The following is a 14,561-nucleotide window of genomic DNA, read 5'->3' as shown; positions in this document are numbered from 1 at the left end:
TATTATTAAGAGTTGTTTGTTTTGATGCTGTTAAGCTTGAGACACCAAGAGCAGTGGAAGTGTTTTTGATTTTTACCTACCAGATGGCACCACAGCAATTCCTACAGTGAAACACTCTCTCGAGTGACACGGAAGGAAACAGACGTGGCGAGTGGAGGAGCCTTCTCAGTGCATCAGGAGCAGCATGCCAAAGCGATGTTTTTTTATTTGAGTTTTTGCTCATTTGTTTTTAGGAGGGTTAGGTTACCCGAACAATCTTTATAAATTATTTTTCGTGCTTTTCAGTTCCTAAAGCTTTTTGCTTAGCTTTTTGCACAAGTAGGGTTACTTTGTACTGTGCCTTGATAGCACAAGATGATGGTTGGTACTAAGAGAAGCAGACGCATGCGTTGTTCTGAGTGCGAGCACTCTTACGTGTTGGAAGAAACGCGGTTTCAATGAGTACACAAAGAGAACAGAGCAGCTTTTATCTGTAGGATGTGTGTGCTAGGGTCATGGCTAGCCCGCCTAGAGCAGGAGAAGGATAAGCTAGCTAAGTGGGTTGGAAAGCCAGAAAAGGAAATCAAGAGTGAACAGAAGCAGAGGAAGGAGGTAGAAGAAAAGCTAACTAATGTAGAAATGAAGCTGAGGGACAACATTCCGCAAAGCAATGGTGAATGCTTCAATGCAAGCACAGCGAATGGGGCTGGCAATGAAGCGAGAGCAGGTAAGGAAGCCGAAACCACCATGCCAGAAAGCAGTGGGGGAAACATCAGTGATGGTTACGAAAGGACTATCATTGACATGCCAGCTGTGGAAGGCGACAAAGCAAAGGGTGATGATGAGACAGGGGGGGAGGGCATCATGGCCCCCGCTGCAGCTTTCGGTGACGAGGAGGACGAAGGGCATAGAGTTGTTTATACTGGTGATTCAAACGTGCGAAACATAGAACCAGTGATAATGCAGAGGGTACGAGCAGGGCAGCAAGTGCCAATTATCGTTCTTCCCGGAAAACCGATTATGGAGGTGGTAGCAAAAGCCAAGGAACGCATGTGGGACACAATGGAGAAGAGGCACCTAGTGGTGACAATGGGCGGAGTGATTGACGTACTGCAAGAACAAGGGGCAGTGATCGTGAAGCAAATAGCCAAAGGAGCCAGAGACCTACAGAATGTTTCAAGGGGAGTACAAATCGCAGTGTGCACGGTGTTAGAGCTTGAAAGGCAGGGGTACGCGACTGAAAAGACAGTGCTTGCAGTAAACAGGGAAATTTGGAAGCTAACTAAGGCAATAAATTTTACTGTCATTGATCGAGCAGGCCGCAAAGGTGCTTTTGTGTGTGACAGGATACATTTTAGTGAAAGTGCAGCAGCACCGGTTGGACATCGATTCGCGGCGCGGGCTGTAGCTTCCTTAGGCAGGTCTTGGGCATTCAGGAAGGAAGAATAATTATTGAATGTCGCGACACACCAGTAAAGGGCACAATTGAACCACAAGGGGTTAGGAAAAGACGCAAAAAGGATAAGAATAGAGAAGGTAAAATCTGTTACATAACACATGCAGGGTGGTCGCAAGCAGGAAAAATGGCTGGAAAATCAAACATGGCTGAATGACGAAGTGATTAGCATGTACCCCTGACCGAAACATATCTTCCGCATCTACATCTACATATACAGCCTGTTATTGACAATTTTGTATGGGAAGGGTGCCACAGAATGACTGGGTCAAGGAAAGGTGAAGGCGTAGGCATGCTAATTAGACGAGATATGAAGTGGCAAAGGGCAAAAGAGACATGTAAGGAGCATTTATGGATTAGCAGCACATGTCAAGGCAAAAAGACATGGCTGGGAGTAGCTTACCTATGGAAAGGTAGTCATAGCCCAGATAAACATAAAGAATTGACTGATTGCATTAGAAGCGATATCAATGAGTTCAAGAAATCGGTCCAGGTGATATTACTGGGAGATATGAGCACACACATGCATGATTTAGACAGATATACTGATTACAACGGTTCTCTTGTGCTGGATCTGTGCAAAGAACAGAGCATTATAGCAAACAGGGAGAATAAGTGTCATAGACAGGTAATGTGGCAGTGGGGAAATAGGCTGTGATATATCAATTACACCGTACTCTCAGAAATGGTCTCCAAACGACTAGACCAGATGATAGATGAACACAGAAAAGATAGCCTGGGTAGCAATCACAAACATTTAACCTTAAAACTTGGGAAAGATACTAACACATACTAACACAAAACAAATATCAATACCGTCAGAATTTATAAAAATGGATGAAAAGCAAATAACAGAGATTGCAAATAACATATGGAGGAGAAAACGGAGGCATTTCCTACAACAGTCAGCGAATATAAGGAAGTGGTAGATGTTATGCAGAAGGAGATAAGACCAACACGGAAGAAAAACTGTTGGTTTGGAAAGAGAAAACCACGTAAGTGGTGGAACAAGGCAGTAAAGCAAGCTACAGAAGAGCGTAAGCCGGTGTCTGGGGATCACCAAGAAGCCAGAAAGTTGGGATTACACGAAGAACAGGTGCTCCTTAGATAGAAAAAATACCGAGAAAAGAAACGGGTAGCAAGTGAGCTTGTGCAATAGAAAATTAAATGCGCAAGTCAACATCGGGATCATAACATTTGCAAAAGAGACAAAGGCACCCTAAAGAGATTTTGGAACTACACAAGAGCACTCGGAGCTCCAGCTAAAAATTCGCAAACTGCTATAAGAGATGAGACGGTAACATCTTCAAAGGGAACAATGCGCTGCGGTACAACACAGACATTATTAGGGATAACTTCGGCACTCAAACAGATAAAAAGTTCAGACTCAAACAGATCCAGCAACAACAGAGAAGCCTGAGAGATCAAAATTTAGCATAGAAAGCTTTTATTGGAAAAAAGCAGAAGAAAATGTCCCTAATAACACGGCAGCAGGACATGATGAAATCCTAATACAGCTAATCAAAAACCTCGGTCCAAAGATCAAGGCACTGCTTACTAATGCCACAGAGCAAGTGATCAGAACAGAGAAAACTCCAGTTGCATGGTGCGGAAGCAAGATGAACCTCATCTACAAAGGCAAAGATGATAAGGATAGGACAAGCTCGTACAGGTCAGTTACAGCAACGTCGGTGCTGTACAGAACGGCAATGCAAGCCATAAAATTAGAATTGTCAAAATGGGCGGAAACAGATGATATACTGGGGAACTACAGAACGGGTTCAGACCAGGCAGATGCTTAGAAGATAATATTTGTGTTCTAGCTCAGTACATAGAGATTTCAGTAACTCAGAATATACCTTTATGAATAGCATTTCTAGATATTAAGGGAACCTACGACAGCGTAGACAGGGAGTTGTTATGGGATATTCTCAATCACAAAGGCACAGATAACGATTTCGTGGAGCTGCTGAGGGACATATATAGAGACAACCGAGCAAAAATTGTATGGGAAGGCTGAAATTGTAATGAAGTGGTGGAAATTCACCAAGGACTGAAGCAAAGATGCCCTCTGCCTCCACTGTTGTTGGCGCTTTATTTTAAGGGCATGGAAAGACAAACAATCAATTAGGATTTGATTTATCCTACACGCATAAGGGACAAATGGTGCAACAGAAGCTCTCTGGACTGATGTATGCAGACGACTTAGTACTACTAGCAGACAATAAAAGAGATTTACAGACACTGGCCAATATGTATGGCAATGCAATAACAAATCTAGGCCTTAAATTTAGTAAAGAGAAATCGCAAATTATGGTCTTTAATGAAGAGATGAGTAACTATGTGGTGTTATTTCAACAGCAAGTCATACCCATAGTCAAGTAATATAAATACCTAGGCATATACACAAACAAAGGAAAGACTTACTCAAGCACCCCTCAAACCTCAGTAACCTCAAGATAAATGGGAAGCAGAATGCAGCAATAATGAAACATAGGGCACTTAGGGGTTAGAACAAATATGAAGTGGTGCATGGGATCTGGAAAGCAGTCATGGTGCCAGCGCTAACGTTCCCAAATGCCATGCTGAGCCTAAAATCAGATATTTTGTCGGGTTTGAAGTCAACTAAAGATTGGTGAGCCGGTTGGCTTAGGGAACCCATGGCAAAACCACAAATGAGGCAGTGCAAAGGGACATGGGTTGGGCCTCGTTTGATTAAGTCAAAGAAGCGCTGAGCAAAATGAGTCATGCAAAAAGACTCAGGAACATGGATGAAAAGAAATGGGTGGCTAAAGTGAACAAGTATATATACCTGAAAAGCGTGGACACAGAATGGAGGAACAGGTCAAGAAAGTTGGCAACCAAGTACAGTGTAATTGAAAGTGTAGATAGACAACCAGAAGTAATCAGAAAGAAAGTGAGAGAAATAGAGACAGCAAAGTGGATGCAAAGAATGGAAACTAAAAAGACCATGGAGATCTACAAGAATGTGAAAAAATAAATTAGAAAGGAAAATTTGTACGATAACAGGAAGGGAAGTGCCTTGCTATTTGAGGCTCGAGCTGGTTGCCGAAGGTCAAAAACATACTGCAACAAATATTTGCAATTAGATGAGGCATGTGTATGCTGCAAAAAAAAAATCCGGAGACCACTAGGCACATCCCAATGGAATGCGAAGGGATTCACCCAGCGAGACCAATACGCAATGTACACCTTCCAAAAGTGCTTGGATTTAAAGTGGACAGAAGTATCAACCAGTCAGCAGTCGAATTCAATAATGACCATGAATATCTTTTTTTAAGTAAAGCAGCTTCATCCCTTCAAGCAGAAAGAGAGACAGAAAGAGAGAAAGCTCTTCATTCAAAAGAAGAGTGCTTAGCTAGTGTATATACTTCAAGCAGCCTCATCGTTACTTCAAGTGTTCATTATAAATGAGGGTGCGCCATAACAAAATACATTCCAAACAAAAAATTGCTTCTATTTCTCATAGTAAAGCTACAAACTAAACTTTAAATAAGAATTTTTAGCAGGAGGTTTTACTGCACAACCTTAAAAAGCCCCTCGCACTGGACATTGAAAATAGATAAGCACGGTGCATAGATCATTAAAAAACTATTGTGTCTGCAGAGTAACACTGATCTACACCACAAAAAACAGCTGAAAATTCAAAAAGTCCTCGCGCCCTTCACATCAAAGGAGTCCCTGGAGGCACGACCAAGATGATGCTATGCATTCATTAGGTGCCTCCATATCACATTCATGTCACCTGCAGCACACAAAACGTAAGCATCAGTGAGAACAACTCGAGAATTCTGACACACAGAGCATGCAGAAGCACCTCTCGAAATGTGCCACGCAGCAACAGAAGAAAGGCGACAACAGAAAGAGGTGGGTGTCGCAGGGGCAGAGTCCTCACAAAATAGCAGTAGGCAGGAAATGTCACTTGTGAGCACTGATTAAGGCAACATAAAAGAATTATGCTGCAGGGAGAGTGGCTCCCCTCCTCTCACTGTTACTTTACTTGCGTCTATCTTGGTTACTACGCTTCAGAAAATTATTATTGTGGTGCAACACTCCCTAGACAGCAATTTACAACTTGTATAATCATGCTTGTAAAGTTATTACAGAGAGCAAAGTTTCTTTCATAAATTTTAACATGCACCTCTTTGACCATCTGCATCTGCAGGTTTCTTTACTAGAACATGACCAACATATTGCCGTCATAACCGAGACGTGGCTGTGGACTGAAATAGCCGACGAGGATGTCTTCCCTAATTGTTACCAAGCTTTTCCTAGGGATTGGCCTTTCAGGGAAGGCGGCGTTGCAGTTCTAATTAAAGACCACATACAAGCTATTCTCTTGGAAGAAATTCCCGGCCTTGAATGTTTGTGCATAAAGATCTCATGCTGGGGCCATACTTTCATTCTGTTTGCCATTTACAGACCTCCTGATGCATCAGCTGATTATCTGTTAAAACTGCAAGAGCACATGTCTCGGTTCCAGAGAAACAAATTGCTACTTATTGGTGACCTAAACCTGGCAGACGTTAATTGGGAGCGTTTTGAATCCCTTCCTCAAAACAGCAATAATTTAAACAGTGTACTTAACATAATGTTAACACATGACCTAATTCAAATAGTTCAGGAACCGGCACGTGTACAAGGAACTAGCAAATCTGTACTGGATTTGGGATTTTTGCCAAGAGGATTACCTGATTACACTGATGAAGTTGTGGAAGGCATTTCTGACCACCTGCTTGTCAGTGTTCACTTAGTCATTGTCACTTGTACTCTACCTAATAACACTGTGAAACATTGTTCTTTCAAAGATTACTCACGTGCAGATGATGCATCCACTATAGAACATTTGGAAACATGCCTTATCGATTTTAATGATACTGATTTGAACACACTTTGGCGCCATTTTAAAGATATGTGCCATTACTGTATAGATAAGTTTGTGCCGAGCAAACGTAAATTTGTTCGTAGACAAACGCCGTGGATGACGCGTGAAATAATCCACTTAAAGCGAAAGATAAAAAGGCTAAAGAAACAGCACTTGCATTTAGGTCATTTAAAGGATTTAAAAGAAGGTCTTTCACGTGCAGTATACTCTTCAAAAGAACATTATTTTAATACAGTGCTGTCAAATTTCATTCTAGAGGAACCAAAAAAGTTTTGGAATTTATAAGTGAAAAAAAGAAACCAGTGTCGCAAATTTTGGTTGATGGTTCTGTGGTTACCGATCACGGGGATATTGCGCACCACTTTAATGACTACCTTCAGTGTGTTTTCTAAATTCGGTGCTTGTCCATCCAATGATGCAGTGTTTCACCCCTGTGATGTAAATTTTATTTCATACCCTGGCGTAGTTTCTATGTTACTAAATTTAAAAACTAAATCATCATGTGGTCCCGACAACCTTCCTAACGTGTTTCTGAAGAGATATGCAGAATCTGTTGCAAAGTTTCTAGTTATTTTATTTCGTATTTCATTACTTCATGGAAAATTACTGAGCGACCGGAAGATAGCCAGAGTTGTGCCAATACACACGAAAGGTGACTGCACATTATTACAAAATTATCATCCAATATCACTTACATCATCATGTTGTAAACTAATCGAACATATTACTGCCAACCAGATTAATGAATTTTTAGATGCACACGCAGTCCTCTCTAATTTCCAGCACGGGTTTAGAAAAGGATACTCAACAATTACACAATTAGTGACAGTAATACATTCACTCACTTCATGTCTCGACAGGAACGGGCAGATTGATGCAATATTTCTTGACTTCAGTAAAGCTTTCAATGGAGTTCCCCATGACAAACTGATTTTAAAACTCAGACGCATTGGACTCCCAGAAATTTTAATCATATGGATATCAAACTATTTAACCAATCGCTACCAATTTGTAACAGTTAATGAGCAGCAATCAGGTTGCCTTCCGGTCGGCTCTGGCGTGCCCCAAGGAAGTATGCTGGGGCCATTATTGTTTTTAGTATATATTAATGACATTATTGCTGAACTTGATCCGGATGTCCAAATCAGATTGTTTGCGGATGATTGTGTGCTTTTACAAGAAATGACTTCAATTAACGACCAAATCCATCTTAACTCCTCTCTAGCTAAGATTTTTTAATGGTGTGAAACGTGGGACCTGAAACTTAACACTGATAAGACCGTCTTTCTTCGCTTCTCTCGCAAAAAAGCTCCGCTTTCTTTTAACTACAGGCTTGGTTCGTCACCTTTGCTGGAAGAGACTAAATATAAGTATTTGGGTGTCATACTAACTAATACTTTACCATGGAATTTACATATAGATAACATCGGTTCTTCCGCATTCCATAAACTGTACTTTTTAAGACATAAGCTACGAAATTCTCCCCCTAGTGTAAGATTACTTGCTTACAATTCACTAATTAGACCTAAACTTGAATATGCATGCGTTGTCTGGGACCCATTTAATAAACACAATATCACCCGCCTAGAAAAAGTACAGAGAAAAGCTGTAAGGTTTATTTACTCTAAATTTTCCCCGTATGACTCACCCTCTGAATTAATGCAGATTAACGGTATACAATGTCTTGAACGATGAAAAAATTTAAGTTTGCAATTTCTTTTCTTGCTTTGGAATCAAGATCTAGCTATTAACCCTTCTCCATATCTGTCGCTTTCAACGTCAAGGCACACACGCCACCATCATCCTAATTTCCTGACGCTGTATTTTGCGCGAACAGATTTATTCAAGTTTACATTTTTCCATCGCACTGTAACCGACTGGAATGATTCCTTATTGCCTTTCGCCACACTTTGATGGTTTTTTTTGTTTTGTTCTTTTTTACTTTGTTATTATAGTTTATTGTTTTGTTGCCATTTGACCCACTCTGCTCGGACCTGTACAAGGTTTGCAGTATTGAATAAAGAAAAGAAAGAAAGAAGAAATGCCCCACTCATTGCCATTCTAGCTATTGCCTTCTGAAGTGCATGCAACTTGCACATAAGTACAAATAAGCCACCTGAAACATAGACAGAGCTAAGTATCTCCATTATCACAGTGCACTATGATCAGACAATTTATGTGCATGAACTTATGTTTTGTATAAATAAATGACTGCAAAAAGCACTGTCCAGCATATGCAACCTTAAAGGGACATTAGCCTTGACTTCTGTTGAAAAGCCCAAACGCATGCACCTTGTATGTACACTAATATGAAGCAAAGGGCATAGTACAAGCCACAGAAATTAATCTGTTCGGCAGGCTGCGCACATGTGCGCAGAGAGGTTGTGTTCCATAAATTTCAAATGCATATGGGCAATTGTTCGAACTTCGACGAGTAGGTAAAACGTGAAAAAATAAATAAAACGCTTGTACCCAAGTTCCGAGTTTGTTCTTCGTAGACATTTACGGCCTAAACTACGAAGGATATCGGGTAAAACGTTTTCCCGCTCTTAACGTGTTGGAGCGCCCGAGACACCGAAAACCTCACGAGGTGTGCTGGTGTTCGGTATGCATACCCTGATTTAACGTCCCCACTGTCAAGCAATATGGTTGATTTTCCTGAAGCAATTTTGCCAGTAAGAGACGCAGGAACCGTGTCAACAAAGCCTAGTTGGACGCATTTCATTGGCAACACAAGATGCAGCAACAGACAAGCGTAAAACGCGAGTGAGACTGTTACCATCAGAAATCTTCATGTTGGTAGAAACAAATCAGTCATTGAGGTTTCTCTTGCGCCTTGCGTGCTCCCGCCACGATGCCCACAAGTATGGCTACGAACGTCAGTCCTTGGCAGACGACTCGTGTACGCATCATCATCTGCGACTGCCTCGACTGACCCTTGACCATCGTCTTCAGACCGAAACCCAATGCCGTCACCGTGGCCAGAAGTCCTACGAAGACCACATTTTCCACAACAGTTAGTTTAGTCAGATCAGGAGATACCCGTGTCACGACTTACCCAGTGGCACAAATGGGTTGGCCGCTAATTTATTTCTTATACGAGCGGCCCGGTCCGCTGTCTCAACAGCATCTTCTTGACGAAATGATTTTTCGATCTCTATCCATTCTAATTCGTCGTCCTTTGAATTTCTTGGAAGGTCCGCCATCGGTGCAGAGGCAAAATGCAAATATCACGTGACCATTACGTCTGCTACATATTGGTTCGAATGAGGGCTCTAAATAAACAAATTCAATAACCATATCAATAACCTTTCTTTCTTCCATTGTCAAAAAAAATAAAAACTGCTGGTTAGTGAAACGGTTAGTGTCCTCAAAATTGGACGAATAGGCCGCAGGGCGGCACTGCCACTGGGGCATATAATTTCTCACGTTTAGTGAGAAACTCTATGCGCTCGGGGTAGAATGGGGGTAGAGCTAAAGTCCATAGAATTATTGTATGAAACTAAAGTCATGGCAGAGTCCTTCTCTGGTCATGGCTAGTAGAGTATACTAGAATACGGTTGAGCGCGATGAGCGGGTGGGGTGGCGCATGCTTTGCAGTGAGGCCAGTGAGGCGCGCGACGACGAAAAATACATTGGAAGCGTTGCGATCGAAGTGGATTGGGCCGCATCAAGGTCGCGCCGTTGGAAACTGCTGAGGATTCTGCTCGGCAGGGTCGTTCGTACTGCTTCGCGCGCTGCTGTTTATGAACAGACCGCTCAAACGGTGTTTATAATTCGATATGACATGTATTTATGCCTTAGGAGTAGATGCCGTCCTTTCTCTTCTTTATTTCATTTTATTTATTTTTAACTGCGCGTGCATTGCGGCCGCAGTATCGGCTTTCATTCTACTATGTTATTGTGCGGTTCCCTTTGGAGAACAAATATTTTTCTTCTTCTTCAGGCACTATGTATCCCTCGTGCGTATTTTTGCGCATATTTTTTCAGCAGCAGGTCTTGCGAAACGCAGACGGAGAAAGCATATATGTAAACGTCCTGCTTGCCGCTTCAAACATAGAACATATCGGCCCCATCCGGAGCCCTGTACTGAGATTTACGGGAAGTATTCTGATACAAAAAGAAAAAAAAACTGCAGTGCAACATACCGTTCATGTTTGCGTCTTCCTCGCGTAACAGAACGCGGATTAAGTTCTTTATTGCGGTCGGCACCCGGGCGCCGAAAACAGTTTTAGATAGCGATTATATATGCTAATCTTTGGCCCGTAAGCCGTGTGAAATGCCGTGCTCAGTGCCCTTCCACTCTGTGAAGAAGGATGACCAGTGAAGCTGTGAACTGCACCTCCGCCGCGGGTCGGCCCGGTAGATTTCACTATATTCGGGATCGGCCCACGTATGAGAAGTGCTTGACGCCTGCGTCACCTCCGCCGCGGGTCGGCCTGGCATTGCACTATCTTCGGCATTTTTGCTACACCCGGACGCGAAAGTGGGGAAAGTAGCGCTTAACAGCTTCTCTGATATGGCGTTGCGCTGCTAAACTCGAGCTCGCGGGTCCAAACCAGGTAGCCGAATTCGATGGGAACGAAATGGAAAAACACTCGTTGAATTAGGTACGCGTTAAAGAACCCCAGGTGGTGAGAAGTGAACAGGGTGCCTCATAAGCATATCGCCAGACGTAAAACGCCAGAATTTGTTTAATTTTAAAGAAAGAAGGTAGCTGCATGCGTCCTTCGACTTTTTTCCAGGTGTGTAAGCCTTTCGTCGTCCCAGATATAGAAGGAGCTGACGCCATATTTTGTAAACTAAGAACCAATGGTGCTCATATTTTCTTAGGTTGTGTGCATCGGAGCACTCCTACACGCCACGAGTGCATAACTAATGTTCAAGAGTATATGCAGCGTCACATTCGCAGCCGTAATTCTCGAGTGATCCGTGTGGGTGATTTTAAACTGCCTGAAATGGATTGGACTAACATGCACCTCTCATCCCCCGCAACTTACCGAATCGTCGATTTGATGTTGAACTTCAACATTCGTCAAACAGTACCATGCCCAACACGCATCCAGGATATATCTCAAGACATACTTGATCTTCTATCCCTTAGTGATAATTTTCCGTTGGACGAGGCATAGACTGAAATCATCGAAGCTTGTATCTCTGATCATGACATTCCCGGCCATTTGTGCACTACTCCTTGGAATTACCATTACGTCTCAAGCCGTTTTAACAACCGTAGGTAAGTTTAACATAGCTGATGATGCAAGCATACTCACCTATCTCGAACATGAATTTCACTCTATTGCCGCAGTTTCGTCAAATGCAGACACAGATATCAATTTTCTTTGGCTTACTTTCAAAAATATTGTTTGTCACTGCATATTCATGTTGTTTCCATTTTATCAAAGCGCCCTCCAACAAAATATCCTTGGATTACCCAGGACGTCATTCAAGCAAAACGTCGCGTTAAACGGCTTAGACAGAATATTAAATACAGATGTGTAACCATACTTAAAACAGCAAGACTAGCGCAGGCTAGTTCAGACCTCAAGCAGAAAGGGAAAAAGGCCAAACGACATTACTTTCAGGTTACACTTCCTAATTTCCCAAACGAAAGGAAATTACTCTCGAGTATGATTTCTGAGAAAAACCATGTTACGCTTATCGTATATTTCATACCTATAGATGTAATGCCGTCCGCTCAACTAAGTATAGCTTCTGTATTATAAACGGATGTTTTCAGTTATCCGGCGCACTATCATAAGGACAATAATGAAGCAATTAAAGGAACGGCATGCTTCATTGCAGATCTGCTGTGTTCATTGACGAAGATAATTGCGTGTGGTACCATATTGGGCACCCAGCTTTAATGGGTTGCAGACATGGTGAGATTGTAAAAAAAAAAAAAAGTTCCTGAATTAAGCTAGCAGATTTACAGGCTGCCCCAAAACGGGGCATTTATATTCAATGGCAGCTACAGAAACGTGTTCAGCAGAACCGATTAGCACCCGCGCACGTGTTAATTCTCTCAGGAAGATGAGACTCTCTCGAAGATGAGAGTCCTCCTTTCCGTCGGCCCCTCATCTTCGAGGCATCAAAAGTGCTATTCCTTACATTCGAACGGAAACGGCTTTTCGATAATATTTAATAGTGAATTCTGAAGTCGAACACGATCTGAATAGCAAACACCATTCGATTAGACTATATGTTTCTACTCCATTCCGCCTGCTGGCACGTTGCACGAGCGACGTCGAGCTTTGTCGGTAACGTGGCTTCAAAGTGCATCGCCAGACAAACCATTGGCGTTGGCGGTCATTGCATTGGCGTTCCAGTTAATTTGTTAAGAAAACGTCGTTTAATGCACGACAATGCATTTCTCCGCAAAGTTTGGGAATTCATATCTCGAAACTGGTGTCGTCCTGAGAATTCGCTCCAAGTGGATCCGCCTTGCAAAGTACACTGCTAGAATTTGTAAATTGCAATATGGGTCATAATTAGCTAAAAAGTTAATTAGTGACTTATTGTTATTTAGTCGATTTTGCATTTTAATTTTTTGTACAAGTAGTGTCCGCCGCTTCGAGTAGACCGGCTCATAAACCAGAATTGAGTTATCTGCCACAGGCAACTTTTTAAAAAAATGCTGAAAGTGTTCGCTGAAACACCCTGTATATCTCGTGGATCTATATGTCTATGTACCCTTAGATTTACCTAGAATTGCATTGGTCATCTTAGTCACCTGCATCTATTCACGCCACACAGTTAATAAACCCGGTTTATTTCACTGTGTTATTGCTTTCTTTGATCAATGTCCCTGATCAATATTCCGTCAGCTATAAGCGCGCGTAAGATGACACGATATCAATAAAATTTTCCTACGTAGCTTGATGTTGCAGATAGGCGGCTGTTGGGCTGCTAAGCACGAGGTCACGGGATCGAATCCCGGCCACGGCGGCGCAGTTTCGATGGGGGCGAATTCACACCCATGCACTTAGATTTAAGTGCACGTTAAATAACTCCAGGTGGTCGGAATTACGGCGTGCCTCATAATCAGGTTGTGGTTTTGGCACTAAAAGCCCATATTTTTTTTTTTCAGATAGACGGCTTTTGTGACAAAAATTACGTGTAACATTTAGAAAAAAAATTTGAAAATTAGTAGTTCGCCTGGCTAAAGGTACAATTCATAACGGCCGACAAGAGTTGCGGGCGTGCCAAAGCAAGTAAAACCATTAAAAATTTTACTTCATGGCGGCTGCACGGCCGCCATTATCCGCCATGTTTACTCTCTGATTGGCTGTCAAGAGGTCACGTGCTTTGAAATTTGTGCCGGGAAGCGGAAGTATTGCAAAATGCAATTTTGTGTTTTCATCAAGATGACGAAATGTGACGTGGAGCTGCAAATTTTATGGACTAATACATTTTTTTGGTCCTTGGCAGATATATTGTGATGTTACCACTTCAAAAAGAATGTGAGCGGTAGCGTGCAGAAGCCAGTGCAATGCATCTGCAATTGCGCGAATATGTGGTGGCGATCCAAGATATGCGCCATGCCAGCTTGCTGATCGGCTGAAGGAATATCTCGTGGGGAGCGTCACAGGAAGGGCTGTTTCGTAAACGTCATTTTGACGATGCGTGACGTTGCGCTGGGCCAAGCTGGGCCGGCATTGCTGAGATTTCCCGCCATAATTTTTGGTGCGACGAGCCGCGCGAATTATGCCAATGGGCAGCCATATGCAATGGCAGCCGAGAGGAATGCGTATCGCCACATCTTCCCCGTCGTTTGGCGGCACGAAAATCTTTTGTTCATAATGCGTGCTCATAGTATCTGCATCGCTCTCGAGTGGTGTTGGCATTTGTGTTTGGGGCCATCATTTTTTAAAAGAACGCGTTTATACGAAATAATATTGGTTGAACACAGCAAACTTTCGGCAATGTTGTCCATTTTTCACTGCTGCATTTGTATTGTAATCAAGATGCATGCCTTTTCGCACAATCAAAAGTTATGACAACGGCTTCTTTCTAATTTATAAAAAGAAATGTACGCAAGGCGGCGTCTTGAAGTTTCCTCCCGTGTAACTCTATGCTTGATTGATTGATTGAAACTTTTATTAGAAGGGATGGCCCGTGGCCTAAGATAGGGGTTGGGGTTAGGTGAAAGGAAGGATGCCTGCCTCCTTCGCAAAGGAGAGCAAAGCGTTTTGATTCTTCTGGTGGCATCTGCTTGAG

The 14,561-nt window shown here is 42.5% G+C and overlaps 1 long non-coding RNA gene across 1 annotated transcript in view; it reads right to left on the bottom strand.

Annotated features, from left to right (window-relative positions):
- LOC135916445 (uncharacterized) overlaps nt 1–9,164 on the bottom strand; it is a 34,639-nt gene extending 25,475 nt beyond the window's left edge. Inside the window, exon 1 of the long non-coding RNA XR_010568937.1 lies at nt 9,121–9,164. This is a non-coding gene — a long non-coding RNA (uncharacterized lncRNA). The remainder of the gene's footprint in view (nt 1–9,120) is intronic.
- Nucleotides 9,165–14,561: the final 5,397 nt, after the last annotated feature.

This window comes from Dermacentor albipictus, chromosome 1 (assembly GCF_038994185.2).
Source record: "Dermacentor albipictus isolate Rhodes 1998 colony chromosome 1, USDA_Dalb.pri_finalv2, whole genome shotgun sequence".
In the NCBI taxonomy this organism is placed as follows: Eukaryota; Metazoa; Arthropoda; class Arachnida; order Ixodida; family Ixodidae; genus Dermacentor; species Dermacentor albipictus.
The sequence above is the reverse complement of the archived record's forward strand: the minus strand, read 5'-3'. Positions and strand labels throughout refer to the sequence as shown.